Raw genomic sequence first — 16,730 nt, 5'->3', positions numbered from 1 at the left:
ATTTGTAGGTGGATACTACCATCCATATTTGAGATAAGGCACATGGACTCATAGTGCACCCCATATTGTCTTCCAAGCTTTAGTTCTATGAAAAAGATATAGGCTGGTTTAACTAATGAAGATATTCTGTGGCTACTTCAGTTAGTAATAGGCTATAAAGGATGCACCTTCTATTTTAAGTAAAATTTTAGCTGAAGCATGCTTCACTGATGTCAAGAAATCATTCATTCAACTAGGAAATCTTTTCTTTATATCTTTGTATTCTGCATCACTTTTTTGAGACATGCAGTGTTCTTAGATGATGATAACTGGAAGCTGAATATCTTTATTAAATCTATGAGTAAAACATAAGAGAGGAAACTCCTCTGCAGGATTTGCTAATACCTTGTAACAGGCAACAACTCACCATAGTCAAAGCATTTGGGATCACTGTTCAGCATAGGCTTCTTAGAGGCTCAATCATCTTTTTCTGGTAGAAAAGCAGAAAACAAGAGTAGTCACAGCTACATAACAAACTCAAATCAGATAGAAGCACAGATTTTGTCAGCATCTAAACTGGGAAAATAGCAAACAAAGCACTCCAAACTGGCACAAATCTCTATCTACCATTTAAAAACAAACACGTACAAACACCTAGATTTCTCTAACAAGAGTCACTTAAGCATTCAGTTTTGTGTCAACAGTCAAGGAAAAGCTAGGAATAGAAACCAGGGTGATTCCTGTAGCAAAGACCCACCACCCAGAGATGGAATCCAAGGTGTCAAGACAACTCAACAAGATGCCTTAAGATATGCATAATAAATTCAAGTAACAATGTTTGTTGAGTGCTTTCAGCAGCTCTTGGACTTCAAGTTGAAATCTAGTCATAATTTTCACCCTGGTGAAAGATTACTTGCATTGCTGTATATATTTCAATTTAAGGAAAAGCAGAGGGAAAATGCAAGTCTTCAGGCTAAACACTTCCCAGAAGAAAGATTGTACTTGTCCATAATAATAAGCATTACACTAGTTCAGATCTATTTTGTAAATGTCTTTGAACCTGTATCTACCTGCAGGGTAGGAAAAAAAAAAAAGAAAGAAAGAAAAAAGAACTAGTCAACTTTCAGCATAGAAAGATGGTCATAACTAAAAAAAGCCTTTCTGAATCCAGCTTGTACCCTGAATATCCCAGGGGAATCAAGTTGTGTCTAGTGTTGTCTATCTTGATACCCTGACTGCCTGTCTGCACTCTCAAATAGTGATTTCTAAAATGTTAGCCCCACTGGCAGGCTCTGGTTGAGGCTGCCAGGGAGCCAAGTGATCAGCTCTGCTCTGTTTCCAGCAAAGACCTGCGCCCTGTGGTATTTGCCCAGTGCACAGGAGGAGATCTCAGCAGGAAGGGAAAGGTGACACCCTCCCCATCCAGGGAAGGAGACAGCAAAACTCCAGTTTCTTTAGTGTGTCCTCCCTCGGGCACTCAGAGCACCATCGATGTGGTTTCTGGAGAGAGGCATTAACAGTCCTAATTTTCAAGCGTCCCACTGGATTGCCAGAGGGAAGAAGTAGTCTGGAGATGCAGCTGAGAAAGATCCTTTCTGCTCTTTTTTTTCAAAGTTCATGGTTTTTATCCTTACAGACCAGAAAGATTTGGCTTTTCCTTGTGTTGACATGAATGTGAATGAGGCATCTGCCTCATGAAAACATAAGGACCAATGGCACAAAAATCCCTTTCTTCTTATACTGGCATTTCCTCTGCTGACACAGTTTTTGTCTTTGCTAGTTACATGTTCAGTGTCCTCTGCAAGGCTTTTCTTATTAAGGAAAGAAAGTCCAGGGTACTGCATGAAAGACTTGATTTCATACTTCACAGTATCTCTCCCTAGGAGTTTACAGCTGCTCCTCATGACAGTCACCAGACAAAAAAAAAGTGCATGTGTGTGTGGACACAGGACAAACTAGTCTGTGATATATTGATGAGTTCATAACTGCACGGTAAATCTCAGAGCAGACAAAAGCTGCCATTCATTACTCCTGTTTTGTCTGTAATTTTTTACATTACATTTTAATACCATTCCTGTCCATGAAAAGGAAAATTATGAGAACCATTCAAATAGTTTCTTACCATCAGCAGAGAGGGAAATTGAGGACACAAGCCACTGCTCTGGAAGGATTTCACTGTAAGAATTTACACGTGTGCAAAAGAAGGAGAAGCACTTAGTTAAAAGTAAGTGATATTAAAGTCAGCTGACTCTAAAATCTGCAAGATAGATTGGTGTTATGAGACTGACTTAATAGCCTGAGAAAACTGATGGCAGCAGACAGACGTCACAACAAGCCTGGGACACAAAGTCCTCTCAATACCGTCATTTCAGTCCCAGAATAAGCAGTTCCTCACCCTCTTAATGATCTCTGAGTCACCATAATCAAATCCAAATATCTAATTAAAACATCAGTTGGAGAAGGCCAGTGTGTCTAAAACCCCCTGCAGTTGTGAATTTCTTTAGTCTAAATCAGTGTGTTTCAGTGAAGTGTGTGCTGGCAGTCCCAGGTAGGCCTTCTCAAAACTTTTCTACCTCAGATACTTTTTTCAAACCCAGAGCTACTACTTTGGCATGAGCAATAAATAGTCGAAAGAAGATTCTTAGAGCATGGGAGTGATCTCATTGTAATCTAAACATGTGCCAAATTTTATTTTTAGAACAAAGGGGTGAGTGGCAATAAGAAAGAATCACACAGTGCAACAGTAATTGAGTATTATTTACATAATTAACAAAACTTTTCCTGAGGTCTTGCAGGGACATCTTACAAGAAAAATCTACTGGCTGTGTTCTGTCTTACTTGAAATCTCTCTGTTGACTTAAATGGAATTTTTCTTCCACGAGACAAGCAGAAATGGGTGTCCTTCTGAAGGAAAAGATACATTTGTCTCTTAGCCAGGAATAAGTAATGTGAATGTTTGAACATCCAAAGTGTCAGGGGAAGCAAAGGGTTAGCTGTGCTGAAGGGCCTCAGGGTTGTTGGGCATCCTTTCAGCAGAAATGGCTTTTACACTAATATTTGGCAGCTCACACTCTATTTGATGGTGAAAAAATGGACCCTTACGATACATCTGGTAGGGATACAGTGCATGGAAAGAAATGGATCCTGTGCTAAATTCGACCCGAGCCTCTGGCAAGGAAACCTCACCCTCTTGAAATTATTGAATTCGCTAATGGGATCTTTCTGTGTGAGGAAGGAGATAAATATCCAGGCCATTTATCAGAATCAGATTATTAAACATTTAAAAGTGACATTAAAGGGGATGATACTCAGACTAATGGACATATCAGAACTGGCAGCCCAAAAGCGTATTAGCAGTCTGAACTGCAAAGCCCTGAATCTGGAGGTGCTAATCACAGTGTGCTGGGCTGGGTGTCTGGTGAAAATGAACATCCGTTGCCCGAGGCCCTGCTGCTGTAGTTTGACTGTTCAACACTACAGGAGAGCAGTCAAACAGAAAAAGCAAACCAGTATTCAGGAGAGCTCTGTGCAAAAGCTTAGATCCTTGACACAGTCACTTTGTTGTGCTGCCATCCTTATTTTTAGCATATTTTGATAGAATTCCCTTTTTGTCTCAGCCTGGTGACAGTTAATTAAACAAACGTTTCACTGGATCTAGATGCATATTTTATGTGATGAACTGGTTCAAAAGCAAAACCTGTTTGAACTGCAGTGGGTAGAGGGGCGTGGGGGGTGGAAGCCTTTACATAAATAACCACAACATTTTATGATTCATCACTTAGTGTTTTTCAACATTTTCCCAGATCTCTCTGATATTTCTTATCTAGATGTCAGTTCTGTTTGTTTTGTTAAATTGACATATGAACAAATCAATCTGTCTGCTACTCGGAGCAGCTCAACCCTTTGCATCTGTGTTCCTGAAAGCTGAAGTGAAAAAGAGGAGGAAGAAAAATAAGTTCCTCACAGAGTGCAGGGAGATTTGTTCCTTTCTTTCTGGCAATTCAGTTAAACCCTGAAGTGCCATTCATTTGGTTTTGATGTTGGATTTTGGACCAGAAAGGCTACTAGTTGGAAGCGCCAAATGCTGTATGATCATAGAATCATAGAATCATAGAATCAGTTGGGTTGGAAAAGACCTCCGAGATCATCGAGTCCAACCCTTGGTCCAAATCCAGTCCATTTACTAGATCATGGCACTCAGTGCCACGTCCAATCTGCGTTTAAAAATCTCCAGGGATGGTGAATCCACCACCTCTCTGGGCAGCCCATTCCAATGCCTGATCACTCTCTCTGTAAAGAATTTTCTCCTGATATCCAACTTAAATTTCCCCTGGCACAGCTTAAGCCCCTGCCCCCTTGTCCTATTGCTGAGTGCCTGAGAGAAGAGACCAACCCCCACCTGGCTAGAACTTCCCTTCAGGTAGTTATAGACGGTGATGAGGTCACCTCTGAGCCTCCTCTTCTCCAGGCTAAACAACCCCAGCTCCCTCAGCCTCTCCTCATAGGACTTATGCTCCAGTCCCTTCACCAGCCTTGTTGCTCTTCTCTGGACCCGCTCCAGCACCTCAATATCCTTTCTGAACTGAGGGGCCCAGAACTGAACACAATACTCAAGGTGTGGCCTCACCAACGCAGAGTACAGGGGAAGGATCACTTCCCTGCTCCTGCTGGCCACGCTATTTTTGATACAGGACAAGATCCCATTGGCCTTCTTGGCCATCTGGGCACACTGTTGGCTCATGTTGAGCTTCCTGTCAATTAGTACCCCCAGGTCCCTTATGTGCCTTGATCTCAAAACGGAAATCAAACATATCCTTAGAAATAAATACAAGACAAATTCACTGCGCCTCTGAGGAAAACCACCCATATATTCTGTAAAGCTCTGCTGACTAAATTAAAGGACAACAGGAGACTGAAGAAGAACTGGAGCCTTTCTCACCCCTTCATGACCTGAACCCTAAAGAAGGGAGTGAATGTGACAGCCTGTGTAGCAGGAACATGTTCTTACTCATTATCTTCCTGTTTGCTTATCTTAATGACGAATCAGAGCAGCCCCTGTCTAATTGACTACCTCTAACCCTGTGGCTACTACATAAAAAAGGCAAGAAAAAATGTTATTCCAAGTAATGATCCAGTTGCAGTTATGTCACTCTTATATTACATCCCACAGATACATGAGTTTTAACATTTTATATGGCCGGCAATAGGGAACACAGTAGGGAATCCTTGATGAGGACAGCAGTTAGTGAGGGTGGATTAACCTTTCCTGGACACCAGTGGCTTTTTTCCTGTCCGGAAAATTTTGATTCCTACTCATAATTATAAATATTTTTAATGTATATTAATTGTCAACAACAACTGCAGGTAGCAGAGGAAAATTTGTGGGAAAAAAATGGCAAAAATGCAATGGATTTCATTGAGGAGGTAAATAATTTTTTGAAAGACTCAAACACCTTAAGCATCAGATAAGCTTTAGTCAGTTTGTTCTGGAAAATTTAGACCACCAAACTTTATACAGTGACTTTTGTAATGAGCCTAATAACTTAAAGATAAGTTAAAGCATTTATTTTACAAAAAGGCCAATCTTACAGCTGAGAGAAAATTTACTGTATCACTTGAAAAGTTCTGCAATTACAATTATCCTCATTATAAAAATGTGTTCCTCCTCATTATTTTAGGTGCTGTTGTTGAAAGCTTAATGGTTCACGCTCATTTATATGTGAAAAAATAAACAGTTTATTATGAAGTATGGAACTACAGCATAATGTTCTCAAAAATTAGTTCAATTTTAATGAGGCTGCAGAAAAAGTAAGTTATGTTTTCATTTTTGTTCTGGCTAGGTGCTGAAACGCAGCTGCAAGGGCTGTTCCAACCCCAGCAGACAGGCTGAATTCTCTCACAAAATTCTGCTCTCAGGAGACAATAATCAAATTTTCATTAAGACCTTTGAATCTTTCTGTTGAAATCCTTAGGCTATCAGTAGATCCAAAACAACTTACTTTTAAATCAAGGTATTTAGCCTTGGAGGGCTTATTTGATATGAAACACAGCTGCTTTTCAATTTCTAAGTTGACCAAAAACTCTGCATCTGAAATCTACCTTGGGCTTTTGAGTTCACGTACTGAAGCACTTGAAAACGCAAGTATAGTTTCATATTATTTTCCTACTGGATGGTGGCAGGAAAGGTTTATAACATTGAGGACAGCTCCTGAATTTCCACACAATTTCCATTCAGTTTTCACACGAGCCTTTATATACTGTCAATATTTACCGGCGAGAACAATTTTCCACAATGCCAAAAATGAAAATGGAGCTGTAACTTACAATTGCAGCAAAACAAAATGGTTTTCATGACACTGGATTGAAAAAAAAATTAAAAATAAAAACCCGATTGAGGCTAAGCCAACATTTTGCTTCAGTGTTTCACTTCATATAAATAAATCTGTGCCAGAGGACTAAGCTTAGCATCACTGGAAGCTGAACAGATGCTCATTTTTTTGTGATTCTCCATCCATCTCCGTGGTACCTAAAATCCAAATTGATACTAAAAATCTGGTACTGATAACTCCTCCTCGCCACTTTGAGTTGTAACACAGAGGAAATCTGCTTTGACCTTCATGACCCCCATATACAACAGCAAAAATAAACAAAGCAATGCTTATCTGTTTTTCTGACACTGAAAGAGAACAAGAAGGGCTCTTAAATGGTGGAGCCTCCTTCTGCCTGTACATATAGAGCCACACACACACATACACTCGTGCCAGCCCTCATAGATTTTCTGGTATCCTTCACAGTAAGGCACACAAGCTCAGAGCACAAACAGGCACACTTCCACTGAATGGGGGACATGGAGATTTGTCAGCTCTGTAGCCCATCTAAGCAGCAAGATGGACAGATGAAAAAAGTTCTAACTCTACCTATGCTATTCCTTTCTTCAATTATACTATCCACTTCCCAAGGCTGTTTTGTACTTGGAGTAAAGTTTCTTTGATTAATACATGAAAATATATTCTTCTACTTTTCTCAGATTGTTTGTAATTGCTGCTTGTAATTCCAACTGAGATTTTCACAGGGAAAATTAAACTTCAGTGTCATCACCTCTGTTTTAGGTTGCTGAAATAACCATCTATTCGAGATCTGCAGTATAAGGAAAATGCCACAAATACTTCTGAGTGCAGAGCAGGGCTTATAGACGTATTTCTATGCTCCTGGATCTTTTTAAACAGCCCCTTGTAGTCCTGGGAGGAAAAGTGGGACAGGTGTTTGAGAATAGCAAAGAATCTGCAACTCCTGCAATTCACACTTTTAAAACAAGTGTGTCATATGTGTAAGACTTAATCTGAATGAATTCTTGCAGCTGACCCTGGGTATTTTTTCCATACAAACCCTTTTTAATATAAGATACTGATCAAGGTAAGTCAAGAATCAATGTTGACTCAGATTTCAAACCAAAAAGGAGAAAGCATTAAACTGCCCTCGAACAGGTAGAACAGGGACACATAGCAGTGTTGCCCTGAACATTGTAACAACTTAAAAAAAACAACCCAAATCTAAACCAAGACATGATTGTATCAAATTTAGCTTTTCTATCATTCCCACCAGTATTTTTCCTCATTTTCATTTGCTATGTAAAACACAATCCATCATTGAGTTTGCAATAGACTGGTTCAGTCTTCAAACACCCTGGATGTCACTTATGGGTTTTCTTCTTTCTCTGTTTTGGGACAGGCAGGGATTTTTCTTGGCTTTCCCTTTCCTCCCAAAATGCTGAAATATAATCATACTCAAGATTAATTCTTCATAGACAGAGGTGAAAACTATATGCTTGAAAATGAAATCTAGTGCACAGTCAATATCAATCATATAAGAGGAACAAACAGGTTCATAGTTTGAAATTTCTTGTTACAGTGCAAACTGAGACTTTATTTAAAGGTTCTGTTTCAGGATGCAAGGAAAAATATTGGGGGGTTTTGTGTGGTGTTTTTACAAAATTCAAGGTCTGTATATAATAAAGTGTTTCTAATTTCAAGACAGCAGCTCACTTGCAGAACAATCTGCAAGTTCTAAAGATTTCCTTAAAGCATTTGACATAAGTTATACCTCAGCAAAGGTCAGCTCTTGCTTTAAGACTATTGAGAAGGTTAATTTGACCAGATGAATTCAGACTTTACTCTGAAACTCAGTTGACATTTTTAGATGAAAAGTGAGTGATGGTAGTAAGGGAAAAAAAAATCAGTCTCAGCTGTTTCTGTCCAGCCACCAGGGAAAGCAGAAAATTTTCTATTGTACAAAACACTCAAGATTAAACCCCCAGAATTCTCAATTACCATGTCCATATGGAAGCTGGATTCTGGAACTCAACAGCTTCAAAGAAGCTTTTTCACACTGTAGCAATAGTACTTTATAGATTTCTGCCATGCCTTCATCTTGACACTCACAGAGGTTAATTTTTGATGTCACGCTCCGCATCCTGATGTAGCTTCAATGGTCAGTTGGGAGCAAGAGGGAAGTATGGAATGGGGAGAGTATCTTTCCAGGCTAAGGGGAGAGCCTGGCTAATTGTGGAATGGAACTGCTGAGCTCCAGCACAGTGGACAGGACTCAAAGAGCAAGGAACAGTCCTCACTCCATGCACTGATTGCTACAAATGAAGGGCAGAGAAACAAGGATCTAAAACTTTAAGGACTGAAGTTAGGGAAGAACATAAATTTTGAAAATAATCTATATTTGGAAGAAACAAGAGGCATATATGTCAGTAGGTACACATGCACACACATATATATATGTATAACATAAATGTATACATACACACACTCCTGCATACATACATGTAATGAAACTCAACTGAAAATGTCTGAGAAATGTTTGCTTTTTTACAAGAAAACTAGGAATGCTTAAGTTGCCATTTTCACCTAAAGTGCACAATCCACTTTTGTAGCACTGAGCAATTTTTAAGCAGGCACTCTGCCACTTCAGCACAGCCATTCCAGCCAACCAGCTTGTCCCTGAAGCTTGAGACTCCCTTGCCAGCTCCCCATCCCAAAATGCTTGAGCAGCATACATGGTCTTGGTCCTGTGGCTACAGGAGATGTGTCACTGCCTGAATCTGGAGCATAGGTAAACTTTTGAAAATCCCCAATCAGTGGAATAAAATATCTATTCTGGGAAGTAAGTCCACCAGGGTCTGGATTTTCTGTGAGAGTAAAACAGGAGAATAAGCTACATGCAGTGCTGTGTGCTACCCGTGATCTGCCAGGAGGGGTCACAACTTTGTTAGGAAGCAGTGGGAATTTTAGAGTTAGGGCAAGGGGCACAGTGTGAGGTAGACACAACTGCTGCTTGTCCAGCCACCCTTGGAGCTCAGCCAAAGTGTCCCAAAGACTCTGGGATCTCACCCAGGACTCAGTAACCTCCAGAGCAGCAGAGTGAGAACAGGATTTGATATCCCTGTCTTGAGTGTTACAGGCCTCTGCTCCACTACCATGACCCCATCAGCGTGTCTCTTGTCACAGGCATTTATCCACAGCAAGATCCTGAATATTTCTCTGGCTTTCTCTACAGAAAAGCAGTATGGCTTTTCACTATATACGTCTTTCTCATCACTGCCTTACTATCAGACTATTTACATAAGTTCTGCTTATGTAAAAACAAGTCAGAAGACACGTCTTTAAATTCATTACTACTTAATGCTTTCCAAATAGCCAAAAGCAGTACCAAAAGCTGCAGGTGCAAAGACTGAAATTCTAGAGATCACACAACCACAACAGGGAATTTTTTTTTTTATCTTTCTGCTAATGCTGTATCAAAGCACAACAGTCAAAAGGATCTCTTATAAATTAGTCACACTACTTTCATTTCTGTTTAGGGCATAGTTTTCCACTGGGTAAATCCTTGCCTGCAAAGGGGTAACCAAGCCACAGGTAACTTGTGGGAATTGAAAACCAGTTGTATTTTGCAAAGTGCTGATGTATAAGGCTTTGGAAGTGTTTACTTCAACAAGAGTGAAGAGAAAATAGTAGAACAGTTTTTCACTGTCAAATATGCACATTCTGCAAAATGTTTACATACATGTGTATTCATGCATCCACAGCCAAATATACATAAATATATATATATATATATACACACACATATATTTTTATCCTTATATTGATATTCTAATACATTTAGAAACATGATCTGGATATGTCATAATTTACTCATAAGTGTGCTTGCTGTACAAGAGCAGCTAACATTTTTACTTCAATCATGGCTGTAATTAAGTAGGAGGAAAACTGAAGTGGCTGAAGGTTTATCCTAGAAGACTGACATGATGTCAGGTTTCATAAGTAATAAGATGTAGAAAATGTCAAATTATTGCTGAGGGAGAAAATGTCAAGGATGCACTTAAAATTAGATTTCCCATGCAAGAGTCACAGTGAACAAGAGGATGCAGAATGATTATGATCAGTGTCCAGATGATGACCTTCAAGACATAGTGATGTCTTAGACTCAAGTGCACAGAGCTGTTTCACTTCTTCAGTGACACCTGAAAAATATTTCCTTTCTATGTCTTTCCCTAACTATTTCCACAAAGAACTCAGCTCTATTATCAGGGTTAAACCTGCATAGGTGTCCTGGTTTCAGCTGGGACAGAGTTAATTTTTCATCCTAGTAGCTGTACAGTGCTGTGGTTTGGATTCAGTAGAAGAATAACATTTATAACACAGTGATGTTGTAGTTATTGTGAAGTTGTGCTTACTCCAAATCAAGGATTTTTCAGTTTCCCATGCTTTGCCAGTGAAGAAGTGCACAAGAAGCCGGGAGGGAGCATGGCCAGGACAGCTGACCCAAACTATCCAAAGGCATAGTCCATACTGCAGAGCATCATGCCCAATATATAAATGGGGGGGGAGTTGCCTGGGAGCCACCAAGAGCTGCTGGGGCCCAGACTGGGCACTGGACAGAGGGTGGTGAGCAGCTGTACTGGGCACCACTCGTCTTTCTGGAGTTTTATTTCACTGTCTTCTTTTCATTACTATTATCATCACCATTATTATTATTATCATATTTTATTTTGTTTAAATTATTAAACAGCTATTATCCAAATCTATGAATTTTACTTTTTTCCCCAATTCTCCTCCAGACAGGGGATAGGGTACTTAGTTGCCAGCTGGGGTTAAACCACAGCAATAGGATATAAATTCCTCAAAATGCTTTCATTTGGCTTTTCAGTTGTTACGTTTTAGCCTGAATTAGCACAGCTTTAATTTCTCCCTTTTGTGTTTTTTTTTTTTAACCTTTCAGAAAAACTCTTGAATATGAAAGTGCATCATTTACTAAACCAACACATTCTGAAATTACACATCACACCAAGAAACACTTAATGGCTCACAGGACTGGCATGCCCCAGTTTAGAGAAGTCTTCAATAAGGAAGGATATACCACAGTCAACTCCCTCAATCCTCTGTGATCAAAGCACTTGAAAGTGAGTAGGCAGCTTTTATCAGTAAATGCTTGGTTTTAAATCATAACAGCTATTCAGGTTTCCTTGTCCTTGTTTGTAAATTGCCTACTTTTTTTTTTTTTCCCCAAATGATCCAGACATCTACCAAGGGAAAAACTCTAAAACTTTATGGTGCATCTGAGTGGATGATTAATCAATCTTTGAACTTATAACTTCAGTGCTGCACAGACACAGAAGGTAGCTGTTAGGAAGCATTAAAAGTGTGCAGCTGCCCGTCATTCAGTACACATTTCTTCTTTCTCCCTTCCCCAGTCCCTTTTAGAGCTTCTGTTGCCATATTGCCAGTAAATTCTTAACATAAAATAATGTTATTTTTATAGTTTAGAGCTATATATTCTATTCAATGGCTTTTAAAAGACCTCCATAGGCACTTGTTTTCAAAACTATATTTTTTTTAACTCTCTTCCAATACTGTATGTGGCTGAATTTCTGAAGGGGAGGCCACAATTTTCTTACAGTAATCAGAGAACCAGAATTTCCCTTTGCTGCAGGGGGACAGTCACTACATGTTTTACTCTGCCTTGTTAAGTGTGTTTGTTTAATTGTTAAAGTACCCTTTCTCTGTAGAGTAAAAGTGAAGGAAGTACCTCAGTGATGTCCCAGAAATCGCACAAGAGGTAACATATGGGTGTTTCACATCTGGAGAGCTCTGCACACGTGGTGTTTGTACCCTGAATTTCAAGAACCATAACCAAACTCTTTTTCAAATTGCACTCTTCAGTTTAACTTTGTGATGTTTATTCTTAAGACTAGCTACATTAGCACTGCGTCTGAACATCAGGCGACACTGGTGACATCAATTGTAGAATGGTTTGGGGTAGAAGAGATATTAAAGATCCTCTCCTTCCAAACCCCCTGCCATGAGCAGGGACACCTTCCACTAGACCATGCTGCTCAGAGCCCCATCCAGCCCAGCCTTGAATACTTCCAGAGTCGAGGCATCCACAGCTTCTCTGGGCAACCCTTATGAATGTTGAGTAAATTGGAATTATATTTTGGGTGGCTTTATAAAGAGAAAACCAGAAAGAATAACTGGGTTAGAGAAACTTTCATTACAACTGGGTTATAATAAAAACCGAGGCACTCCTCATTATTTTGTTGCAAGTAAAATGTGTCTCTGTCACAGATAAATCTTCAATGTCCTTAGAGAGAGGAAAAATACCTTAGATTCTGCCCGTGTAATCTCAGAATATTCCATTTTAGACAATATTAACATCACTTGGGAATGAAATATTAATATCTCTGAATTGAAATAACTGGTATTTGCACTTAAAATCCAAGTTTTATTATGATTTCAATATTCTGTGATAATTTTCTTGATGTAGTTTTCAGTGTTTCAAACTTCAGTGCAGCCTCATCTATTTGCCATTTGGGATAAAATAGTTTATAACTACATCTGCTTTCCTACCTATTATAATTTGAAAAAGATATTTATCAGTAGTTGAAAATATTATTTCACTTTTTATATCAAGACTGAATTATCTATATTAATGTAAATTTTGTTAGAGAAAGCAGGTGTATTGGTGTGATAATGACTAGGAGATAATTTGATTCTTATTAGAAAATGTCTGGCTAATGGAGGGTCACTTGTACTTTTAAATGTATTTTATTACTTAATTGTCTTTCCAAAGATATAGAAAGGAGAAGCTCCAGAAATTTAAAAAAAAAAATCCAAAACCTGGTAACATGGTAAAAATCATATATATAATGCAATCAATTTTTTCCTAGCATGAAAAATAAGAAACTTAAACCAAGAATCTGCTAAGAAAATTAACTTTATGCCAGATCCCTGAGTGAAGCCTCTTTTTTCAGAATAGTAATTCAGCTCTTGGTTACCTTTAGCACTGGGTAAATTCTCACTGCAGTTAGCATTAAATACCTGTTTGTTAGACACCTCCCTGTGTTAAAGTGGGGTTTATGTGCTGCTGAACTGGTCCCTACAGCTCTGACCAGCCACAGTAGCTACCATGTTAGAAGGATGTGGGACATTCACACCATGAAGCTGCAGGTTTAGAATGGAGCTGTTTTACCAAGGAAGATGAGAGGGCAGAGTCCCCCCTCACCTGCAGCCTCTGATGTAATTAGCAGAAGCAGGAAAAGTCTTGCTGCTTCTGCCAGGGAAATACCCCTTCTCTATATGCAGTTGAACTGTCTTTGACCTTTTTTTAGGCCTTTAGGTAACAAGCTGAGCAAGTAACGTCTTGCAGCCTACGCTTTGGCCTCCCAGTCAGATGATTTTGGTTGGAAAGTCATCTTACTGCAGTCTTCAACTTACATCACATGAAAAAATACATCACCATCTGAAGCAGACATTACATACACACAAAAGCTGAAGAAAATTCAGGTTATTCAGAAGGAGTAATGATTTGAGTGATGTTTAGCTGGACATCTTTGTGTCGTGGGTGAAACAGCACATCATGTGCTGTGGGTTTATTCTGTCTTGCTTTAACATTAGTGCTTGTCATTTTACAAACCAGATATGCTGAGAGAATCAATCTTACGAGTTTTGTAAGACAAAGTAGGAAGGCTATTTTATAGAATTCTGAATTATATTCATTTTTTCAATAGTTTGGACCAAAAAGCCTTAGAGTGTACACATCCCAATTAGCACACATAATTTGACTTCAGATATTTTTATCTTTAAGCTGGATGCTTGCATTCTACATATAACTTTTGAGTTAATAATCTTATATTGTCTCTTTATCTTACTGCAGTCAGTTCTTTACTGCTTTGGAACATACGACTTATCTGTGTGAGATGTTTTTCCTTTCTCTGAAATTACTGACTTCATTTATCCCTATCATGTCCACCACCTCTCTTGTTATGAGGTCTGACATTAAGAGATCACTGTAGCTGAAAAACACAGCAGGAAAGCAAAGAGAAAGAAAGGAAAACAACCTGTTTTAACTGTAACTTTACTCAGAGCTTTCACTGTAAGGTAAAAAACCAGGTATTTTTATGTATAATCAGCAATGCTTCTTATAGTGACAATCCATGGATTATCTGAAACAGCCACTGTTTTCCTCTTAGGTTCCTCTGGCTTTAATGTACCCAATTCACATTAATATGATGAGATACTACACCAAGAAGATACACCAAAGGCCAATGAGCACTTTTAACTGTTTGACCCTCTTCCCATACTGCAGACCTCTGACTACTACTTCCTTATCACAGATTCCTTTTAATTAAAAGTCTCCTTAACTCTCCATCTTTCATCTTCTCGTAGTGCTATGGATTTTAAAGAAACCACAAGATCCCACAATTTACTGCTGAAATTATTTACATGCCAAGGATGCCAAACTGCTGGAGAGAGCACCACTCAACGTCTGCTCAATCCTGTTGAGAGGATGTGAGAAAAACACAGGTTGTGAATACAGATTTACTGGAGTGCCTTGTAGGGATTAATTTCACTTGAAAAAGATTACAGCAGATGTTAGCACTGCTTTCTAAGAAGAGTCCTTTCTGCTGTAAGATTTGAGGATGTTATTTCTCCCCTTGTCAGGATGAAAATATTCAGGAACGGTGTTCTTGGGCTGTGTGCCAGCCCTTGCATACCTAAAAACAGGCTAATCTTACCTACTGGAAAGTTAAATGTCTGGTCTAAAGTAACTGCCTGCTGTCACACTTCTTGAGGGTGTGCAACTCACTTCTCTTGGGTACTAATTTGTCACTGTAGCTACCTCCCCTCTGCCACTGACTATGTGAATAGTTGAGGAAGAGTGTAACACTTGCTTTGGGTGAGGTCACTTAGATGGTGAACTTTCATAGAGCTAAATTTGGACATGCATTTCCCCACTGCTGGCCACCACTGGTACACATATAACCTGGCAACGGCGCCCAGAATTGGTATTTTTGGTGCTTATCTGCAATATAAATAACTGATATTCAAAATTTACTGATGTGGTCAATCATGGTAATTATTCTGCTTACAGGAGAGGTGGCCAGAGCACAGTACCATCATGGAAAACAGAGCACAAGAAATCCTAGCAAAATATCAATCTTGCTGCTACAAGCAACAATTGGGATTATACTCTGAGCCTTCTATGTGCTTTCTCTGGCCAGAACACTTTTCTGGGCTCTCTGTAGAAATTCCTTGTCACGGATGTTTTTTTCCTTTTTTTTTACTCCTAAATGTTCCAGTTGGAGAGAGCAGAGTACAGAACATGAGCCGCTGCATTGCAGATCAAAGCAAGCCAAAACACCTTAGATCAGATTGTGATCCATAGGCATAGGAAGGCAAAATATGGTGTGGTGTCAGCAGCTTAAAAGGAATGATAAGAAGAGAGTGTTTGAACCTTCAGGTGGCAATGATATGTGTTTACTTATTTATTTTCAGCATGGCATTTTTGTTTAAAAAGAAGAGAGAGTTACAAGGCCCAATATCCAGAGAGAGAAATGGCATTGTCAAGGTAAGAAGAAAGAGTAGCAGGAATCTTTTGATAATAGTGTATCTAAAGAAACCATTTTGATTTCAACTGTTCATTGTATTTCTTCAATATTGCAGAAACAGCACTCATGGAGATGTAAAGCCCTGAAATGATAAATCCATCTTTATGGCGTGATGTTGACTGAGATTCACTTAGGCTTTTCCATCTCCAGAGTACCCTGATTGATGTACATCTTTGAAGTCCACCTCTTCTCAAACAGCTTCCCATTAATTGTATCCTCCTGATTTGCTACAGATTCTTCCCTGCCAGATGTTCCCACTCAAACCCTTCGTGGATCTGTTACAGGGAGATGGAATTGTTGTGCATGCTAATCTTGCATTATTGTCAACAACAAATCCATCATAAGTTGAGCTGGTAGAATATTATTCAGAAAATATGTTTCTTGATTAATTTCCCTATTTTGCATTTCACTAATGCAAATTGTCTTCTGTTGTGCTTAACAAAAGAACTCTTTAACAGATCCAAGACTGGATCAAACCTCAGTATGTTCATCTCATTCAGATTTCAATGTAGTTAATGATTCTGAATTCACTCTGAATATAGTTTACCGTTCAGTAAATGTTTATTAAACGGACTACTTGAATGTAGCAGTCAAATTCAACAAGTGATAAAATATTTGTAAAAATCTTTCACTCCTAAAAAATGAGCTCATATATCACATATGTGCCATGGAGAAAAAGAGCCACGTGAAAGATACCAGAGATTTCTTCTGTTCTCTGTGAGCCAAAAATGTTCTTCCACATTCTAGAAAATGGAAAGAACACAAATACAACTCTGCCTGATGATGCTTATGGATA

The sequence above is a fragment of the Pseudopipra pipra genome, chromosome 8 (genome assembly GCF_036250125.1).
Source record: "Pseudopipra pipra isolate bDixPip1 chromosome 8, bDixPip1.hap1, whole genome shotgun sequence".
NCBI lineage: Eukaryota > Metazoa > Chordata > Aves > Passeriformes > Pipridae > Pseudopipra > Pseudopipra pipra.
The sequence above is the reverse complement of the archived record's forward strand: the minus strand, read 5'-3'. Positions refer to the sequence as shown.